This window comes from Electrophorus electricus, chromosome 15 (genome assembly GCF_013358815.1).
Source record: "Electrophorus electricus isolate fEleEle1 chromosome 15, fEleEle1.pri, whole genome shotgun sequence".
Classification (NCBI taxonomy): Eukaryota; Metazoa; Chordata; class Actinopteri; order Gymnotiformes; family Gymnotidae; genus Electrophorus; species Electrophorus electricus.
In genome coordinates, this window is record NC_049549.1 from 7,672,706 (window position 1) to 7,691,716 (window position 19,011).

At 40.8% G+C, this 19,011-nt stretch overlaps 1 protein-coding gene across 2 annotated transcripts in view; it reads left to right on the forward strand.

The window, feature by feature from the left end:
- sik3 (SIK family kinase 3) overlaps positions 1-19,011 on the forward strand; it is a 48,515-nt gene that overhangs the window by 4,445 nt on the left and 25,059 nt on the right. The window lies entirely within an intron of this gene.

A 19,011-nucleotide genomic window follows, 5' to 3' on the forward strand; every position in this document is an offset into this window, starting at 1 on the left:
TTCCATTTTTTCTTCCACTATTAATCATGCCATTTCAGTAGGACATCTGCCTGATTTAGCACAGTATCATATTGTAGATAATACTCACTGTACCCGTTTCTATCTTTTCCCTAAAATTCTTAAATAAAATAATCATGGATGTCCTATTGTATCTGCTTGTTCCTGCCCAACAGAAATATTATCCCAGTTTCTGCATGTCATTTTTCAACCAATTGTTTAGTCCTTAATATGCTAAAAACTCTTCACACTTTGTACAAATCCTTGAACGCCTGAAATCACAAACGCTTCCTGCCACCTCCTTGCTTTTTCAGTGGACATTAAAGGTTTGTATGGTGATCTCTAATGAAGATGGTTTGAGAGCTTTAAAACATGTTCTTAAAGACCTGAGAAGAACCCTTCTGCAGATATTCTCTTAATGTCAGAACTTGTTAACCCTGAACTTGTACAACTTTGACTCCATGTACTACTCACAAATTAGAGGAGTTAGTATGGATACTAAAATGTGACTGTCCTGTGCTAACCTCTGTGCTGGATTAATTGAGAAACGTATTTTTTTTAATCAATATACTGGACCTCTACTCTTTAAAATTTCTTTGATACATTGATGTCATTTTTGTTATCGCTGCATGCACATTAGAAGAGTTCAAACTGTTTCTTTCTCCAAATTCCACCCAGCGCTTGGAATATACATGGACATCCTGGCATGAGGATAACCCTTTTGGATGTTTCAGTTTGCAAATTCTTGTTAAACCTTCAGACTCGCATTCCTATTTACAATATAATTCATTACATTCCAAGGCCTTGGAAAAACTCTATCCCTTAATCACAGTTACTTAGACTTAAATGTATTTGCAGTGAGAATGAAAACTTCCTCCAGAAAAGTATGGAAATGTGTGATTATGGTGGGTTTCCTAAGGAAGTAATCCATGATGCCTTTTATCGCATTTTACCTTTTCAGAGAGTGAATGCACTGACCTATAAATAATCGGCTGTTAAGATAGCAAGAATTCCTTTGGTGCCTATTTATCATCCTACGAATAAAACAGTGGCATATATTATTCAGAATCCTCCACAATGATGCAGATATTCCATACCTTTAAGGATCCTCCACTAATCCACTACAGACAAGACAAAGTTATCAATGACATGCTCGTCAAGATATAAATGACCATTCAGATAGCTGCGGTACTGCAGCCTGCAACTGCTCTAGATGTACTACATACATGTACATTTATTAACACAGCCACTAAAATAACTGGCTCAAAAAGATCAATTGTCATCATCCATTCCTCCTCATGCATTACTGTGGGAGTTGTCTACTATATAACTTGCAAAAGATGGCTTACACTATCGGTTTGTTGAACACATTCAGACCATCAAAATTAAGGATTTGTCATTTCCAGTGGCAAGGCTTTTAATGCTAATAGACATTCCATTAATGAGAGATCAGTTTGCATTGCCAGTTGTTTGGAAATTAGTAAACTCAAAGGAAAAGTACTCATTTTCACTCTTGGAACTTTAGAACTCCATAGAATTAATGTTGTGATTTATATATCTATTTTTTCATATATAAACTGGTTCCTCTTCTACAAATTCAGAAGCACTTTTTTTGCTCAGTTAATGAATAACCCCTGTCCGAAATGTCCTGCGCCCCCCCTGTGTGTGTGTGTGTGTGTGTGTGTGTGTGTGTGTGTGTGTGTGTGTGTGTGTGTGTGTGTGTGTGTGTGTGTGTGTGTGTGTGTGTGTGTGTGTGCAATGCAAAGCTGACTATATCTCCTGCACTGTAGACTGTTTGCGCAGCAGTTTATCCCCTTGTGCTAGGTACTCCAGTGGCCATGTTAAATTCACTTGTAGCACATCCAGCCACTATCCAAATGGTCATCCATCCCAATCCTAACAAGAATGTTCTCAATGTCTCTCTCGTTCATAGGCGACCAGTAAAGGATCCCTAAAATGGACATGGTCTCTGCATCATCCCAGAGGATTCCAAAGTGTTAAACACAATACCAGCCACTGTTTTGTAGGATAAGTCAGCACCAAGGAAATTCCTGTTGTTGCAACAGTAGATTGCCCAAAAGCATGGAAATGTGTGAAAATTTGCATGGCTGCATATTTCCTAAGGAGGTTGTGGATGATGCCTTTGCTCGTGTTTTGTCTGTTCAGAGAATTAAATCACTTGCTTGTGGGTAATCTACTGTTGTTTGAGCCTGTAGTTCTTTCTATAGTATAATAAATATACTGGTTTGAATATATTAATGATTATGTACTTTGTCTTGTATATGAACAAAATTGTCAGGGGACTTAATATAGGGGACTAAGGCCTCTTGCATCATCCAGTTATCTAGAATCTTATTTGTCATTTCTGTTGGTTAATCAGTTTTCCCAAGCTCCACTACTGATTAGCTGTATAGTTATGTTCTCAAATCCATGCAGAAGCATTTTCAGAACTAATCTATTGTGATTGTAGCCCATGTGTTGAGAGAGAAGGGGGGGGGGGGGGGTTAAGGCACATGCTGAAGTAAAGGAGGCTGGACTGGAGTCCTGAAAAGCAGGCAAGTACTGGTGGGATGTGGCTTGCCCGCCTCCTAGGGCAAGAAAATAGTGATACGGAAGTATATTTTAAATATACACTTAGAGCGTTTTCACACTTGTCCTGAATACTTGACAGGGTGACGGGGACACACACACACTCACGCACGCACACGGACACATACGGTCACGTGCAGACAGTTGGACATGTGCACGCTCACAGAGAGGCAGACGGACACACACATACACTCACAGACAGGCAGACAGAGACGCATTTGTGGACAGAGAGACATGCTCACGGACAGGCAGACGGACACGTGCGCGCACACGCTCACGGACAGGCAGACGGACACGTGCGCGCACACGCTCACGGACAGGCAGACGGACACGTGCTCAGACAGACAGATGCGTGTGTGCACACCCACTCCTTGTTATACGCATACTCACAAGGAGACTCCAACCTGCTGCTGCAATAACATTATCCTTATTCAATAAGATGTCAGCGTCTGTACAGTTATCACTGCTATGGCTCTGAACAGGCATGCGTAACAGACCGCAAATGGCTTCTTTCACCCCAAGCATCCACTGCAATGCTGCAGGCATGGATGGCAAACAACATGCTTATCTATGGATTAAAAAACAAAATATCCAGTACATTCTGGCTTTAATAATCATGGAAACAAATAAGCCAAAAACAACAACAAAAAAATCCAAGTGCTGCTGGGATTAACCAAATGGCGTCACAAGCAGCTTCCTTTCTTTCCTTTTTATATATGTCTTAAAGCCAAATTTCAATTTTTAGATTTTTTTTAAAGAACTAAAGCCTATTCAGTTCCTGAGTTTAGAGCTAAGATAACGCTGTCAGTATGAGGTCCAGTATAATATGGTGCAATCATACATGGTGCATAATACAGTTGGTTGTATGTGCATGCACGTCAGTATAAGATCTAAAAGTAGTAGTTAGAGTACACTCACTTAATCATAGGTATGACTCAGACACACATGGACAGATTAAACAGCAGACATGCTAAGACTTGCCACTACTTGGGTCGCTCACCTTTTGTCTACCCCCCGCCCCCACTTTCTCTCCATTATAGTTCGAAGCCATAGGTGACTATGTTAATTAACAGTAGTGCTGTCTGTTTACAGATATTATTTAGAGTTGTTTGGTGCTGGTGTTGGAAAGCAGCATTGCTTTCCCTCCTGGTGTATTTCTTTCCTTTAAAATAATGTTAATAATTTTTTTCCGTTTGTCTCTTCATTTGGTTAGTTTATTTGGAGTGTTCTGGGTGAGCTTTTGTTCTCCTCTGCTTGAGTCCTGTTGTCCCCACATTTACAGAACTCTACCCAGGGAACCACAGGCCATACCATCAGTTTACCCAGGAGGGGTAATGGATTTATTCAGATGAACAGCCATGTAGTGAATTTAATCTGGAGGTTATAGGCTTATCCTGGAGAACAGCCATACCAGGATTTTGCACTGGAAAGAGGTCAGGGGTTTATCCTGGAGAATGCCCATGGGTTTACTCTGTTGTGGGCTAATATGTTTACTCGGGGGTTTAGCGATGGGTTTACTCCAGGGAACAGTCATATTTCAATGGAAAGACTTGGTGGTTTCTGTCCATTACTAGACTTGCTTCCACAAATTGTGATATTCTGTGTTTAGGGATTTTGTTGCTCTACATTAGACAATTAACTATTAAGATGTTTATTCTCAAGCAGTAAGCATTACTGATCAGAATGATCTCATCTCAAGTGCGTTGATGAACAATGATTCTTATAAATTACTTATAAAATTACTTTGAAGCAGTGTTTACATATGCAGGTTTCCATTTTTGACTCTCTTATTCTTTTTTATTCTCCCACTTTATCTCCCTCCCTCTCTCTTTCTCATAATTATACCCTGGTATGGCCTCCACATGCTGTAGAGATGCTACATTTCCATCCATCCCTTCTTTGTTTGATTGTCCTCATTTACACTTCACATCTCAGTGCTTTGTTACTCTTGCTTGCAGATGCAGACTCGTGTCTGTGCAAGCTGTATGTGTGTGTGTATTGTATGTTTAAAAGACTTAAAAAGAGAGGCATCAAGTAGTAATAAACTTACTTATGGAATAATTTCTGTACATTGACGATGATGACTGATTCCCTCTGTAAAAAATACCCTCTGCAGAGAATACCTCTGATGTCACTGCATTCTTTTTCTGTGAGAGATGTGAGAAATTCCTGGGGATGCCCTGGAAATGTTTGTGTGTGGGGGTGCCCATGTTTTCAGTTTACTGCTGCTAAACTCCCAAGTGAGTAATCAAGTCTGAATGACCATTGTTACCTCTTGTGAATAGTTTGTCTGCTCATCATATTGGTAAAGAGAGGTAAGCTAGCATGTGTCATTTTTGTTGGAAATTGTGTGGATTGGAGATGGCGAAAAAGTCGTTTATAAGACAATGAGATGTGGACAAGAAGCTTTATGTTCACAGCTGAATAATAAGCACAATTACAAACAAAATATTACATTTACCTTTTTGTTTCAACAGTTTACCCCTCCTCACACTCTATCTCTTGCAAATTTAGATACTATGTTGACCTAGTGAACTCAGACGCGTGTGCCGTGTGTGTAGTGAGCATTATCAGCCGTTTTTACCAGCTGATCATGTTTTTATAGTGCTTCTGCTCTATTCTGCTCTGATGAGGTTATTTTGGGCCCATTTGCATTGCCAAGAACTCTTTGTACAGTTCAGAACAGTGAATGGGATTTTACTTTGTGCTTTTCTGTGTCTGTGTCAGACTGAGTATGATTTTACAATTGATGCTTGACATGATGGTTTAGTATTGCATACTTTATAACAAATGGATTTGGGAAATGCAGTTACTTTCCAAAATATTTTAAGTATAGTGACAGAACACTGTGCGCCGTGGTAGTTTATAATAAGTAGCCTAATTAAAAACAAAGAGAAACTGAAAAGAAACAAGGTTATTTCTGTGTCTCTTCCATGTGGGGAAAAAAAGTGGCCCACCAGCTTTAGGCCAAGGCCTGTGGCCTGGCTGATGCCATTATAACCTTTCGTTGCATTTTCTACGGAAATTATGTACAAAATGAAGCCACAAATAACCTCATTTATTTAAAAAATATTTAAATGTAAAAATATAAAAATGACACTGTCCACACGTCCCATGCCACTCATCAGGGGGCCCCACACTGGGCTACACCATTCCCCTCACAGCAGGGGTGGGTTCATCAACCTGGGGCACACTCCCAGTGGGGTGGAGCTCGTGTTTACCTCCTGTCAAATGTGGGTTCAAGTCCCGGGTAGGATGGCTGCCTTCAGGCTTCGTTACATGGCAGTATGGTATGTTTGTCCGTATTGTACAACCCTATTTCTAGTATTCATTTAATGTTGTATTTGTGTATTGGACTGCACAGTTAGTACTGAAGTTTGTATTAACAACCAATCACAGTAGTTGGAAGCTGAACGACATGCTTTATATAAATGATCTGTACTTGTTTGCTTTGTGTGTTTTGCACATATGTGGTATTACGGCTCTAATTTGTTTTCATAAGCAGTAATGAGTAGTTCAGTTTTCTGAGCTGATTTGAACTTTAAAATAAATAACTGATTTTGCCTGTTCACAAGGGCTGCAACTAATGGCTACACCTAATTATTTTTGATAATCGAATCTGTCAGTTGTTGGGTCAGATCACTGACTGGTCTGATAATGATTCAAGTGATTACTTGGTGCCTTTATATAAAGGTGAGCAGTTAATTTTTAGTCAACTTTCCTGCTTTTACAAAAGTATATAATTGTTTATATAATGTTTTATTTACATTTAAATAAACTATAACAAAATATAACCAACTATACCAGTTTCACCATAATCAAATAATCCAACCCATCCCTCTAAATTGAAAATAAATAAATAACAGGGTGAGGATAGAAACATGCATTCTGAGTAACTTGCAAATTTTAAGCACTACTTTGTCAGGCAAAAAAATCCTTCAGGATTAATTTATGTGGAAGATTGCACTTGCATAGCTAACAATGTTCCCAAATAAATACCATAAAATTTGTCCCAATTCCCAGAATATGTTTTTTCAAACCTATGGTTTAAGTACAGAGGAAATCCATGCTTTTACCAATTCCCATGTCAGTAAATATCAGTAAATGAACTAATTGGTTTCAGTGCGGTTCTGATGCCCTGTAAAACATCTTTGTCTTGTCATGTCAGGGAGAGACTGCTTCATCTTTCATCAGCCAGAAGGTGTTGGATAGCTTGCACCTGTTCAAGGATCTGCTCCATCATTGCCTGCTTAGAGCCCAAACATGTAGCACAGTCCTTCCAAAAAGCTAAATATTTTTCATATAGTTTCAAATAAAACATTGTATGTTTATTTGTTAATGAATTGATTTATTCGTTTAGCTACACCAACAGCAACCTAATAAAATGCCATTTTCTTTGCCTATATGCCTATATAAAGACAGCACTTTATAGAGGTAATTAGAGACGTACCATTATTATAATAATTGTTTATTATTATTATTATTATTAATAATTACTATTACTACTATCATCATTGTCAATACAAAATGTACATTGAACCTTAAGGTACAACACAACTACAAAACTACAGAATAGGTTTGAAAAAAAATAAACGGACAGTTACCATGATCAGATTGTGTTGACAAAGTACCAAGTCCACTTGCTTCTTTCTCAGTTCTCTTTTCCAATGCCAGCTGTGTATGGCATGGCAATCTCTAAGAGTGTGATCAGTTTTTTGCCTTTGGTCTTGCAGTCCGCTTGACACTGCCAAATTGAGGCTAAGACTGGAACAGTTTGGCCAATGCAAAAGCTTGATTGTGGCTGCAATGTTAGTTTTATCTCGCAGTGCATCACCTAGCACGCCAGCAATGTTAGCAGCTTTGTGGCTTTCTGGGGAAAAATGTTGTTTTGAGACATTTAGACTGTAATTTCCAGTCTTGGGTAATTCATTGAACAGTCAGTGACTTGTATGATGTCATGTTCACTGATGACCACATATCTGTTGTCAATGAATAGATGTCTGCAGTTGACAGCACCACCTGTTGTTGGGCATCTTGTCAAACTTTCTTATACAAGTCAGGAATCGCTTTTAGAAAATAATTTCCTTCCAGTTAGCTTATACTGGCAATCAACTGTTTGCATCCTGGCTTTAAATGACGGATTTTCAACTGCATGGAATGACACCATTTCTTTAGCGAGGAATTTTGTAACCACTAATGTACATGCCTTCCATCATGCACTCTCTTATACATTTTGTGGATTTGGTGAAAGCTCCTGTTATTATTTGTTGTGGCAGTGCTGCTGTGGCTTTGCCAGCAGTGACCATACAGCTTTTTCTGGTTGACAGCAGTTGAGAAGCAATTTAAGGGGTGCTTAATTTTTAGATGCGAATGCATGGTCGACATGTTAACATCTTTAGCTGTGACTGTTTTTAGGTTTGGTCTTCTCTGTCACCTAGTGTTATTATACATAAAGCATTACAATATCAAGCCACAGATTTAAGATATGAAAAATTAGCTAAAAGATTATTTGCTAGTGTAGACCAAGTTGTTCATATAAATAGTCTAGTTAAAACAATAATATAGCTGACTGCAATTTTTTTTAATACTTTTTAAGAAAACAGAATTTTGCCTTGCGACTGGCAGATGTAGCCTGTATCCAAAGAACTGAAGATGGATCCATTTTTTTCATGTGTCTTCATCATGTTGGATGTTACCTTTTGTAACAGACTTCACCATTTTGGATGCATTCTCTTTTGTAATGCAGACTTGTTGCTCCACATGTAAACCCCAGGATTCTAGCACTTCTTTCCAAGTGCTTTCATTATCAGAAATAAATTGCCACTTTCTTTTTTGCACCGCTTTCTCTTTGCACTTATTTCTTTTACTGCTAATATTCTCCATTCGCTTTCCTTAGACCACTCACTTTGACATGCAGTACATGCAGCACATGTGACTTATATTGCTGTAAATCAATAAATACTGTAGTATTTTGTGGTGTGTATACTATGGTATATTTCTGTAAACTGTATATCCTACAGTCTTGGACTTTGTGTGTGACCTATGAAAAGTGAGGTCTGTTAAAGACTCTTGCCACATGGTTTCATTGTACTGGTGACACTGCTTCCTGTTTTCGAAACTTGCACCACCATCACAGTTTTAGCTATTCTTCTTCCATCATTAGCGATAGTTTTATCTGTGAGAAGTGCAGATTAACTGCTATTGCTAGAGTTACGCATTCAGACCTTAGAAAGTGTTAGACATATTGAGGAACTAGAAGTACAAGCTCTGGATACCTTGGGCAATGTTTGCAAGCCCTCAACTCTAAGGGTACAAATTTTCTTTCTGAACTTCTTTAGCAAGTCTATCAGTTGTTAGATATTAAGGGCATTAAAACTACTCCTTATCAGCCCCAAACAGAGGGCCTGGTGGAAAGATTTAATCATACGCTGAAGTCTATGCTTCTCAGATTCATCTCACAGTCAGGAAAAGACTGGGACCAGTGGTTACCATATCTCGTTTGCATATCGAGAGGTGCCGCAAGCATCTACGGGGTTCTCTCCGTTTGAGCTTCTGTATGGACAGCAAATATGAGGACCACTGGGCTTGTTAAAGGAGTTGTGAGAAGGTTCTCAAGGTGAGCGTCAGAACATTGTCCAGTATGTTATCCAGATAGGGGGGCGTTTGATGCAGATGATTTCATTAGCTCAGGAGAATTTTTTATTAACTAAATAAAAAATACGTTCCGTATAAGGTATTTCACAAGGTGCGGAAAATGACTTATGAAATCTGTATGCTGGAATGGAGTAAACAGAAACAAATCTTTCATATAAATCTTCTTAGAGTTCCATCCTAGATCAGAGCCAGTGGAAATGCAGCTGTTTGTATGAGCTGTGGAAGATGAGGAGGAGCCAATTGGGCAGTATTTTCCTATTGGTAGTGACACACATGCAATCAATATGTCTCACCTAGAGCCGATCGAGCACCAACAGCTAAAGGAGTTACTGGATCTGGCTCTATTCCAGGAAAGACCAGGATATACAGATCTGGTTCGGCATGATATTAATTTTACTGAAGATGCCCCAGTGCAGAAAGAGAGTTATTGCGTTCCTGAGCAATTACTACCTACTGACATTATAGTATCATTAGGTGTAATCGAGCCTTCTACCAGTGAATGGTGTAGTCCAGTAGTGTTGGTGCCAAAGAAAGATGGTGCTATTAGATTTTGCATCGACTTCAGGCATATTAATGCACTGTTGAAGTTTGACCCCTATACGATGCCATGCATTGTTGAATCAGTGGAGTGGCTAGGGAAAGCGAAATATATTACATCGGTGGATTTATGTAAGGGCTATTGGCAGGTCCCACTGAATGATGAAGCAAAGGAGTTGATTGCATTTAGGACTCCATATGGACTTTATCATTTTAGGGTTATGCCGTTTGGCTTGCAGGGAGCACCAGCAACTTTCCAGAGACTTATGGATAAGGTGTTGCAGGGCACTGACACATTTGCTGCTGCGTATTTGGATTATGTTATTTTTAGTGAGAGCTGGGAGGAGCATTGCGAGCACCTTAAACAAGCTCTGGAAGGGATTGATGATGCAGGATTGACTATTAATCCACAAAAATGTGCCCTGGCTAAAAAAGAGATCAGTTACTTGGGTTTCATAATAGGAAATGGGGTCACTTGTTCTCAGCTGTCAAAAGTGGAGGCAATTCGCAACTGCAGACAACTTACAACTAAGAAAAAGTTAAGATCCTTTTTGGGTTTGGTGGGCTGGTATCGCAGATTTATTTCAAAATTTTCTGAGAGAGTTTCTGTCCGTACAAATCTGACCCGGGCTTCGGCCCCGAACAAGGTGATCTGGACCGAGCAGTGCGAGGAGGCGTTTCAAGATTTGAAAGGCGCACTGTGTGGGGAGTTGGTGTTGCTCAGCCCAGACTTTGGTCAGCTGTTTATCTTACAAACTGATGCTTCAGGAGTCGGCCTGTGAGCATTGCAGGAGGTGAATAGACAGTGCAGGCCAATCCTCTTCCTGAGCCAAAAAATGTTTCCCAGGGAGAAGTGGTACTCTATGGTTGAACAAGAGTGCCTGGCCATTAAGGGGGCATTAGACTCTCTGAGATATTATCTCTTGGGGAGGTCTTTCGTATTGGAAACAGATCATCGGGCATTGCAATGGCTGGAGAAGATGCGTGACTAACGCAAGGATTGCGTGTTGGTATTTGTCTATGCAGCCATACAAGTTCAAGGTGTGATATCGGCCTGGAGCCATGAATCAGGTCGCAGACTCTTTGTCCCACCTTCCAGAGAATGTGGAATAGGTCTGTGGCAGTTGTTTTATTTTTATTTTTGTGGTGATGGTGCGGCTTTTGACATTTTAAGGACTGTGTTTAGTCTCTAGAAGGGGGAGGAGATGTAACGGGATTCTGGCTCGTTCCATGTGGACAAACAGCAGAGCCGAATATTAGAGGGATAACATTGACAATATAGGGGGTTGAAAGACTTTTATTTTAATTACACCGCTATTAGAGGGAACAAACTTGCCATTTGCTGGAGTTTTGTAAAGTTATTGTAAATTGTCTTACATTGTTCAGGGTGGCCAACTGACTGTGTAGATAACTACTAGAGTTAATGTATCTGTGTAGATATAGATATATTTATTATAATAAGGTAACAGGAGTTTGGATTAAAAGCATGTACCTATTTGTTTTGTTTAGCGGTTGTAAGGGGTCAAGTTAAGAGTCGTGCCAAGAATTGAGGGAGTTGTAGTTTTGGTTTACGTTATTGGAGCAGGTAATTTTCCAAATAGAAAGGGGAAGGATAAAATTGTGATTAATAGCCCTGTGTTTGAATATGGGTGTAGTTATTTTAATTGGGATAATGGGAAAATGTTTTAAATGATGGCCTTGCTTTGGAATTATAAGGGAGAGATATTATGAATTTAATACATTTGATATCTAGAATGGTTTGGTCTAAGGGGTAAAGATTAAATATAAGGAGTGGCATTGGAATGCGAGGAGAGACACGTTGATTGAATGCCATAATTGGGAGCATGTTAAGTTGCCTTATTTTGGGTTAAATTTTGTTGTTGTGCATGACTGGATTTATTTTTTCTTTGGTTTGTTGAGATAAAAGTTTTGTTGTTGCTTCATGCTCCTGTCACTGGACCTTTTGTGGAAAATAAATCTCCCTTATTGGCATGATTACTACTGGAATCATCCGCTGTTTGATCTCCCCCCGCTATCTTGTTACACATCTAAAGCATTCATAATTAAATTGAATCCTAACAGATCATAGATTTAATGTACTTTGTCTAACAGAAACCTGGATCAAGCCAAATGACTAAATATCTTGAAGCGTGTCCTTCAGGATACAGCTATGTACAACGACCTCATCTAACTTGTCATGGAGGCAGCATTGCAGTTATTTATGCTGACGTATTGGGCATAAACTAGAAAGCTGGTTATGATTTCAAGTCCTTTGAGATTATTTTTACTAGCATAAATTATTTAGCCAGCAATAAAAAGTCTGCCCAGTCTCTTCCACCAATTGGCATCATCAGGCCATCAGTACCCTATTAAGAATTTATTAATGAGTTTGCAGATTTCCTTTCTAATGTAGTCACTCTAGTAGAAAGAGCCATTATTTTTGGTCAAACACCAGTACTCAGATAACTTCACATAGTAGTAATGAGTTCATGAATTTAATCAATGATAAAATTAAGCACATTAGAGAACATTGAGTATTAACGTATCGGGCAGTTACTTGGAGATTAGAGCAACCAAGCCAAAAGAGACTCTAGAATCTTTTACTCCTATCCAAGATCCTGAACTTACAGCTCTGATCTCTTGTTCAAAATCTTCCACTTGCTTACTAGATTCATTACCCACACACGTTCTTAAGGATATCCTACCTGAGGTAATTGAACCTTTACTACATTTATATTTGACATTTGGCAGATACTCTTATCCAGAGCGACTTACAAAAGTGTTTTGTCATTTACTCTAAGAATACATTCTAGCTAGAACAGTAGGTTAAAGTCCAAGATAGCAATGAACTAGAATGCTGAACTAGAATAAAGGGATCCATGCTGATGTCTAGAAATGCAAAATACATAAGCGCTATCTCAGACAACAATCAGTGCAATAAACACCACCCTACAATAAGGACTAGAGTTTCAGTTAGTCAACATGGGAGCAGGATCAGTGGTCATTTAAATATTCCACAAATAGATGGGTCTTCACTCTGCGTTTGAAGACTGCAAGGGACACTGCTGTACAGACAGCCAGCGGAAGTCTGTTCCACCATCTAAGAGTCAGAACAGAGAATGCTCTCTGCTTGTCTTCCATGAGCCATGAAGCATGGTATTTCAAGCCGAGCTGTTCTTGAGGTTCGAAGTACACAAGGCTTTGTCCCTTGACATCATGTATGGAGGTGCTGGTCCGTTTTTGGCTTTATAGGCAAGTATCAAAGTTTTAAATCTTATGCATGCAGCTTCTGGAAGCCAATGAAGGGAGTGCAGCAGTGAAGTCATGTGAACTTTGGAAGATTGAAGACCAGTCGTGCTGCTGCGTTCTGGACAGGTTGTAGAGGTCTAATGGCTTTTGGAGGAAAACCAGCAAGTAGCGAGTTGCAGTAGTTTAGCTTTGAAATTACAAGAAACTGCACAACTTCCTCGTCAGCTTTCTATAAGAGAAAGGGCTGAATCCTTCATATGTTACAAAGAAGAAATCTGCAAGATCGGCTCGGATTTGAAACATGAGATGAGAACGACAACTGGTTGTCCAAAATAATGCCCAGGCTACGAGCAGCTTCACCTGGTGATACCAAGGAGTTCTCGTTGGAAACTGACGTCATGGTAAGGGCTGGGAGTTGCTGGGATGTACAGAAGCTCTGTTTTACTGGGGTTGAGCTTCAAGTAGTTATGACACAATGTCAGCCAAGCATGCCAAGATACATCTGGAAACCCGTGTCGGAGAGTGGGAAAGAGAATGAATTGGGTGTCGTCAGCATAGCAGTGGTAGGAGAAGTTATGAGAAGATATTATATCTCCAAGAAACGTGTATACATAGAGAAAAGAAGAGGGCCTAATACTCAGCCCTGTGGGACATCGGTGGAGAGTCAACATAGATTGAATGTGGATCCTCTCCATGATAGCTGATAGGACTGTCCCTCCAGATAGGATTGAAGCTATTTCCATGCGGAGCTAGTCACACCAAGGCTGGAGACAACAGAGAGGAGAATATTGTGGTTTACTGTGTCAAATGCTGCAGAAAGGTTCAGAAGAATCAAGACACGTTTCATCTGAGGAGAGAAAAGAAAAAGAAGCCAGAGAGTTGGATGTTGGGAAATGAACACTGGTTGGAAAAGTGGGAACAGAGGAAAAGGACTGGTTGATTGCTGCAACCTTCTCCTCAAAGGTGATGGATTAAGGAGAGAAGAAAAAATACTGAAGAGCTTGCATGGATCAGATGCTGATGATTCAAATTTTCCTCTGGAATAGGATGGCTTTGCAGATCTTACTTCCAGTGAGAAATTGGAAAGGAGAGATTATGAGTTGAATCTAGGTGTTTTTTGTCCCCCCCCCCAATCCACCATTCTCTGCAGTTCTTAGTTTTGTTAGCCAGTGTTTTGAGTGTTTGTTAACCAGGGGGCAGGTAGGGAAAATATTGTAGGTCTAGAGGAGAGAAGGCACAGAAGATTCATTGATCAGGAGAGTGCAGAAAGGAAAGTATTAGTAACTGCATCCAGGGAGAGAGAAGAATGAGAGTCAGGGTTAGGAAGGGTGGACAAAAAAGAAGTATGGGAAGAGGAAATGGTGCACAGATTGTGACAGAAGGAGGAAGAACACATTGGGGAGGTATGGATGGAAAGAGAGAAGGATAGGAAGTAATGGTCTGAGATGTGGAGGAGGATGACTGCGATGTCCAATGTTGTGGTGGTCCAGATGAAAATCAGGTCTAGAACATTGCCTGCTCTGTTTGTAGGAGGAGACTGTTTGAGGGTGATGTCAAATGACATCAACAGCGGAAGGATGCAGAAGGAAAGTAGCTTGTGTGATGGAAGGTTTAAAGTCACCAAGGAGAATGAGTGGATTTCCTTCAATGAGGAATTGACTCAGGAGGACATCAAGCTTGTCAATGAAGTTATCTAGGGAACCTGGAGGGTGGTAGATGACGATGTGAAGTTTGGTGGAGATGGACACTACTAGCTTGAAATTCAAAAGAAGAACTAGAAAGAGCAGAGAAGGAAAGTGGAGTGAAATGCCACTTTCGAGACAATAATAAACCTGTGCCACCCCTGCTGAGATGCCTCGGAGAATGGGTGAATGAAAATGCAGAGGACAGGGCAGCTGGAGTTGCTGAGTTCTCAGGGGTCATCCAGGTCTCTGTTAGAGCTAGGAGGTGTAGCGAGTGGAGGGATGCTAGGGCTGAGATGAAGTTAGCCTTTTGGACAGCATATTGACAATTCCAGAGCCCTTCTGCCACCACAATCTGTTGGGAGTAAATGAGGTTGCTGAGATTGCAGTTTCTACAATGATGGTGTCTAGGAGATCCGTGGGTATGTAGGCAGGAATTGCAATACACATTTCAGATTGGTAAGATGCTAGGTTTGTGGATATATGTGACAAAAGTGGGGGGGGGGGGGGGGGGGGGGGGGAGATACTTGGATGAGTTTGAGAGGTCCAGTCTCGGTGTACATGAGGAACTAAAAGAAAAGTTCAACAAAAGCCTTCTACATGTGTTGATCACTGCTACAGACATATACTGTAATGGAGTCATCCTAATTTAACAGATCAGTAAGTCCTGTGTCTGACCTCAAATTCACACCTAGGACCAAGGCAAAACTACACCTGCAGAAAGTAACTACAGCTAACAGCATACAAACAACTAGGTTCAGACAAGAAGCCTTGAATTTAACAGAATCTAAGGCAAAAGGAAGTAAACTCAGAGCCTACCTTAACCAACCGGAGGATGATCCAATAGAAAGGAAAAAAAACCCCAAAGCACTCTAAATTTAATAAACTTTTTGAACATTTGCTATGTATCTTAATCATTCAAATTGGCAGTAATCAGACTACTTCTTAAAAAAAAAAAAAAAACTAACCTCATCCCGTCAGTTGTCAAACTACAGGCTGAACACAAACCTTGCATATATTTTTGAGATCCTAAAAAAAGCTGTAGCTCAGCGTCGAAGATCTTATCTAGCCAGTCGCTACATAAATGGAGACTTCTCAGCATACAAGCTTAGCTGTATTTTTTTTTTCTTTATATAAGCTACCTCTAGGTGACTTTCTGCATAGACATTGTACAAGTTTCCACTGATGATACTCAGTTATACGTCTCAGCCAAGCCAGAGGACTTGTATTAGCTTAATATTATTGAGGAATGCATAAAGGATGTCAGACACTGGATGTTGAGAGTTTCTTTCGCTTAATCTTTTTTCTAAGATGTCAGGACATTGGAGACTGCAACCTCCTCTGCTTCACTGAGTCGTGGCTGAACTCGGCGGTAGCGAGCCACGCCATCCAAGCATGCTGGATAGATTAATCGGTAGCCGCTCTGGATGATGCGGAATGGGACATGTTCTGGTGCAGCACTGATGTCAGCAACTTTACGGAGGCAGTAGTAGGGTTTATTGGGAAACTGGTGGACGACACAATTCCAAGAGCCACCGTCAAGACGTTTCCCAACCAGAAGCCCTGGGTGGACAAAACCATCCGCGAGACTCTGAACTCTCGCACTACTGCCTACAACGCAGGGATCATCAGCGGGAACGTGGACAAGTACAAATCTGCGGCATACGGAGTGCGCAGGGCGGTGAGCGAGGCGAAGCAGCGCTACGGGAGGAAACTAGAGTCAGAGTTCCAGCAGAGTGGCTCTGGATTCCTGTGGCATGGGTTACAGACGATCACGGACTACAGGTGCCCACCCTCTGGACTGATGAGTGCGGATGAGTCTCTGGCGAACGAGCTAAACACATTCTTCGCTCGCTTCGAGGCTACATCTAGCAGCACTAATGCTAACAATGCTAATGGTGCTATCGGTGCAGGCAACGGCGCATGCGCAGAGCCCACCATGGGCCAGCACCCTCTCATCATGGACAGTGGTGTGAGGAGAGTGTTCAATAGCTGTTTAACCAGGAAGGCGGCAGGACCAGACGGCATCTGCGGTAGCGTCCTCAAAGCCTGCGCAGACCAGCTAGCCCCGGTAATCACCGATATCTTCAGCCTCACCCTCACCCATCATCAAGTTTGCTGACGATACTGTCGTCATGGGCCTGATCTCGGACAACGATGAGAGGGCCTACCTGGAGCAGATTAACACTTGGAGAACTGGTGCCAAGAAAATAATCTCCTTCTGAACGTCAGCAAGACAAAGGAACTGATTGTGGATTGCAGCAAGAAGCAGGAGTGGCACTAGCAACCCGTGAGGATCAACAGAACCACGGTGGAGAGAGTAGACAGTTTCAGGTTCCTTGGATTTCACATTTCGCAGGACCTGTCCTGGTCCCGCCACACCAACTCTCTGGCAAAGGTTCGTCAACGTCTCTACCACCTCAGATGCCTAGGAGACTTCAGACTGCCCTCCAAGGTGCTGTGGAACTTCTACACCAGCACTATTGAGAGCATCCTCACAGGGAACATCACAGCCTGGTTTGGGAACAGCACCAAGTAGGACAGACGAGCACTCAAGAGGGTGGTGCGTTTAGCAGAGCGCATCATTCATACGGAACTTCCTGACCTGCATACCATCTACTACAAGTTGTGCCAGACCAAGGCCAGGAGGATTGTGAAGGACCCCACCCATCCCAACAATAGGCTCTTTTCTCTGTTGAGGTCAGGGAAGCGCTTTCACTCCCTGAAGACCAACGCAGAGAGACTGAGGAGAAGCTTATTCCCGCAGGCCATTTGTGCCCTGAATCAGGGCAACTGATGAACTGTGGGGACTCTGTGCCCTCTGGGTATGATGTCAATAACATCACAACAAACTGTTTAAATTAAAAAAAAAAAAAGAAAGAAAGAAAAAAAAAAAAGCAACCTGTAAAATTGTGTTTTCATTGTATATATGCATATCCATACGCTCCCTTTCCATTTATTATTTATCTGGACAATATTCATTAATGCACATCCATTTCCCTGATCTGCATATTTTATGTATCTCTCCTCAGCTGCAGGCTACAGGCAGAGCAGTCACCAAAGGCATTTCACTGCCAGTTATACTGTATATAACTATGTATGTGACAAATAAACTTTGAACTTTTGAACTTAATCCTGACAGAACAGATGTGCTTCTGTTAGGCCTTCACTCAATAAATTTCAGTGGTCTTCCAAATACATTTTCTCTAACAGTTAAAGATCTTGGAGTAATTATGGCTTCGAATCTCATGTAAATATTTCTAGGACTGCCACCTCAGCAACATTGCAAAGATTAGGAAAATGATCTCCTCACATGATGCAGAAAAGATAGTCCATGCATTTATCACTTCAAGATTGGACTATTGTAATGCCTTACTATCTGGCTTTACCATTAAGTGCCTAAACAAGCTCCAGCTAGTTCAAAATGCAGCAGAGTTCTTACTAGAAAATTTGATCATGTTAATCCTATCTTAGTTATATTACATAGACTCACAGTAAAATTTAATATTGAATATAAAATACTTCTAATAATCTACAAAGCACTGATTGGTCTTGCCCCACAGTACATTAGAGAACACCTAGTGTATTATGACTCACCACATCTGCTTATATCAAGAAGTGCAGAAAATCTACCACAGGGGGCAGAGGCTTTTCCTATAAAGCTCCTGCACTATAAAATATCCTTCCTGTAAATGTGAGAGACTCAGAAACAGACTCAATATTTAAGGCAAGGCTGAAAACCTATCTGTACAGTCAAGCATTTTATCTTTGCACATTATAGTTCCCTAATTTACACATCCATGTACCTGGACATGCTTAATAATCTATTCTCTCTTTCTGCCGAGGTACACCTACCCCATGTTGTTACCATGATGTTACTGAGCCTGAACTCATCTTAGATGCCATGGCTACCACACCTCCACTCCAGCCAACAACTTCTCCATTGCCCTTCTAGGGACTTATAGAAAACCGGACTAGACATTGATTGCTTTTTTCCCTTCATTTTTATTATTTATTTATTTTTCTCTTTTACTGCTTATTCTGCTCCTATTGTTTATATTGTTACTATTATAGTGTCTGTTGTTGGCCAGAGGAGAATGAGTCTTGGTTCCTCTCAAGGTTTCTTCCTCATGCTCTAAGAAGTTTTTCCTTGCCTCTTTCGCTCTTGCCTTGCTCACTGGGGGCTTGGACTTGAACATTTGCAAAGCTGCTTTGTGACATCAACTATTGTAAAAAGTGTGGTATAAATAAATTTGACTTGACTCAACCTTTTTTTCCCGGGTGAAGGGGTATTACGGAGTAT